Source organism: Dama dama, chromosome 3, assembly GCF_033118175.1.
Source record: "Dama dama isolate Ldn47 chromosome 3, ASM3311817v1, whole genome shotgun sequence".
Classification (NCBI taxonomy): Eukaryota; Metazoa; Chordata; class Mammalia; order Artiodactyla; family Cervidae; genus Dama; species Dama dama.
Window position 1 is genome coordinate 31,880,033 of NC_083683.1, and position 4,030 is coordinate 31,884,062.

Consider the following 4,030-nt stretch of genomic DNA (forward strand, 5'->3'; position numbering starts at 1 on the left):
TCCAAGCCGGTCATTTACATCTTTCGCACAGGAAAACACTCGGGGCATTTCCTTCTCCATCAGACGGTGGCTTGAGAGCGCTCAGGGATTCTGGCCAAATTACGGCTCTTCAAGAGAGCCGGTGTTCACCGTATGTAGGTTCCTTAGCATCCTATTTGTCTCCAAGGGGTCTTATTATGAGATGAAGCCTGAATCATCTCTCGTAGCAAAGAAGACATACTAATCCACGTGGAGAATTCCTAAAATATACATCACTGAGCACAAAAGCCTAGCCTGCTTTTAAAAATGGCTGAATCTTCCCCGAGGCAGGGCATATACCCTAGAGATTACATTTTATGTCCCTAAAACTTTATAAAGTTTGAAAGAAATGCAAAATGAACGTAAAATATGCTGCAAAGGTTTAGTGTCTTGGCGAAGGACATTTCCCTCTTGTAGGTGATTGATATTACCATAAAAAAAAGGAAAAGGAAACTTTGTGCACTTTTAGGCCTTCCAACAATCCCTCAGATTTTGACGGTTTATATCCAATTAAGATTGAATTAAATAATAAGTCCATTGCAGACAGGTTTCTCAGGCAATTAAATATCTGGAAAGAAATCACAAGACCTAAATTTCAAGTCAGAACATTGCTACTAATCCTCAGCTTTTAGTGCAGCCAAGACAGCTGTTTCTCAGTCTCTTCCAAACCTACCTTTATTTTTTTTTAAGAAAAAATTAAATTAGATTTTATTTTCTGGATGCCCTTCCTCTGACATGGATAAAGGAACACTCTGATAGATGCCTCAAAGGAAAAGCTAAAAAGAGTTACAATAAGTCTTACAAAACATTTTGCAAAATTTGCTTTTACTTCACATGTTGGTGACAGGCAAATATTTATGTTGATATATATCATATATATATATATAAATTGAACTGTAGTACAAATAATACCAATAATAACTGAGAAGAATTTTAAAAAGTTAAGTAGAGCTATGTTCTCCATAATCAGGATCAGGCATATCTACAGGAAACAAAGCTTTCTGTATGCTTCCAGGGATAGTTTATAGTAGTACCAGGAAGACTTTTTTATCCTACCAGTATTCCCCTCTGCACACGTTTACACTGATGTGTGACACCTATCACAAATGCATGTACAGTTACAAGTCACAAATTATTTGTGAAATAATCTCCTCAAAAATGATTGATACTAATTTATGTCTTGAAGTCAATGAGAAAGAAGAGAAAGTTGCTATTGAGTTTCCCACTAAGCACTGGGGGGCTTTAAAATAGCTTATATAATCTTCTCAATTAATAAGGTGATTTTCCTCATTTATTGATTAGACACACGTGATGCCCAAAGGAAAAAATGTATTAGAAAAAGTCACACAGTTCAATGGCAGAATAGATATTTAAACCCAGATCTGCCTGGCTTTTTTTCCCCCGAACAATAGAATGGGAAAGATGGGAGAATTCTTCAAGAAAATTAGAGATACCAAAGGAACATTTCTTGCAAAGGTGAGCTCAATAAAGGACAGAAATGGTATGGACCAAACAGAAGCAGAAGATATTAAGAAGAGGTGACAAGAATACACAGAAGAACTGTACGAAAAAGATCATCATAACCCAGATAATCACAATGGTATGAACACTCACCTAGGGCCAGACAACCTGGAATGTGAAGTCAAGTGGGCTTTAGGAAGCATCACTATGAACAAAGCTAGTGGAGGTGATGGAATTCCAGTTGAGCTATTTCAAATCCTAAAAGATGACGCTGTGAAATTGCTGCACTCAATATGCCAGCAAATTTGGAAAACTCAGCAGTGGCCACAGGACCGGAAAAGGTCAATTTTCATTCCAATCCCAAAGAAAGGCAATGCCAAAGAATGCTCAAACTACCGCACAATTGCACTCATCTCACATGCTAATAAAGTAATGCTCAAAATTCTCCAAGCCAGAGTTAATAGCACATGAACCGTGAACTTCCAGATGTTCAAGCTGGTTTTAGAAAAGGCAGAAGGACCAGAGATCAAATTACCAATATCTGCTGGATCATGAGTTCCAGAAAGATATCTATTTCTGCTTTATTGACTAGGCTAAGTCCTTTGACTGTGTGGATCACAATAAACTGTGGAACATTCTGAAAGAGATAGGAATACCAGACCACCTGACCTGCCTCCTGAGAAATCTGTATGCAGGTCAGGAAGCAGAGTTAGAACTGGACATGGAACAGCAGAATGGTTCCAAAAGGAAAAGGAGAACATCAAGGCTGTATATTGTCACCCTGCTTATTTAACTTATATGCAGAGTACATCATGAGAAATGCTGGGCTGGAGGAAGCACAAGCCGGAATTAAGATTGCCAGGAGAAATATCAATAACCTCAGATATGCAGATGACACCACCCTTATGGCAGAAAGTGAATAGGAACTAAAGAGCCTCTTGATGAAAGTGAAAGAGGAGAGTGAAAAAGTTGGCTTAAAGCTCAACATTAAGAAAACTAAGATCATGGCAACTGGTCCCATGACTTCATGGGAAATAGATGGGGAAACAGTGGAAACAGTGGCTGACTTTATTTTTGGGGGCTCCAAAATCACTGCAGATGGTGATTGCAGCCATGAAATTAAAAGACGCTTACTCCTTGGAAGAAAAACTATGACCAACCTAGGCAGCGTATTAAAAAGCAGAGATATTACTTTACCAACAAAGGTCCATCTAGTCAAGGCTATGGTTTTTCCAGTGGTCATGTATGGATGTGAGAATGGGACTATAAACAAAGCTGAGCACTGAAGAATTGATGCTTTTGAACTGTGGTGTTAGAGAGGACTCTTGAGAGTCCCTTGGACTGCAAGGAGATCCAACCAGTCCATCCTAAAGGGAATCAGTCCTGAATATTCATTGGAAGGACTGATGTTGAAGCTGAAACTCCAATACTGTGAAGAGCTGACTGATTTGAAAAGACCCTGATGCTGGGAAAGATTGAAGGCAGGAGGAGAAGAGGCAACAGAGATGGCTGGATAGCATCACTGACTAATGGACATGAGTTTGGGTAAACTCTGGGAGTTGGTGATGGACAGGGAGGCCTGGCATTCTGCAGTCATGGGGTGGCAAAGAGTGGGACACGACTGAGCGACTGAACTGAACTGAGGTGGCTTTTTTTATTTTTTCCATTCATTTATGTAAGCCTTTAGTGAATGTACATATTTTAAGAGAAAGAAAGTGTAGAATTATGACAGGGTTAGGCACCTTAGAAAGAACAAGTGCAGCAGGAGTGTAAAGATTCCAGAAGGAGGTCCTGGGAACTCCAGTCATGGAGGTGAACTGTATCATTAAAAAACTTTTAACAACAAAATCCTTCAAATATTTGCTGTTCGATTGCTAATATCTTTTAACTAACGGTTACTGAGTGGTTTCTCTGGTCATACAGTAGGAATATGACTACCCCATGGGATGGGTGTGCGAGGAAGAGGCAGCATGCCAAAGGGGACGAGCAGAACATGGAAGAAGATTTCAACCTACAGGTAAAGGGAGACCCATTTTTATGGCCACACTGTGTGCTTTTAATGATTTTATTTATTTCTTTGTTGCTGGCTGTCCTGGGTCCTTGTTGCTGCCATGGCTTTTCTCTAGTTGCAGCAAGCAGGGGCTCCTCTCTAGCCGTGGAGCCTGGGCTTCTCATGGCCGTGGATTCTCTTGCTATGGAGCACAGGCTCTAGGGAACGCAGGCTTCTGCAGATGCAGCACGTGGGCCCAGGAGTTTTGGTTCCCAGGCTCTAGAGCACCGACTCAGGGATTGTGGTGCACAGGCTAACTTGCTCCCAGGCATGTGGGATCTTCCCAGATTGGGGATCAAACTCGTACCACCGCATTGGCAGGCGGATTCTTTACCACTGAGCCACCACCGAAGCCCATCGTGCGGTATTCTTATATATTAGTAAGTATTGATTTGATGTTGAGTATGTGCCTTTGGAATGTGTGGAATAATTAATATGCCTATTTTTTTAAACACTTACACCAGCCTTATGATGTAGATACACTGCAGAAGAAAAACCTGA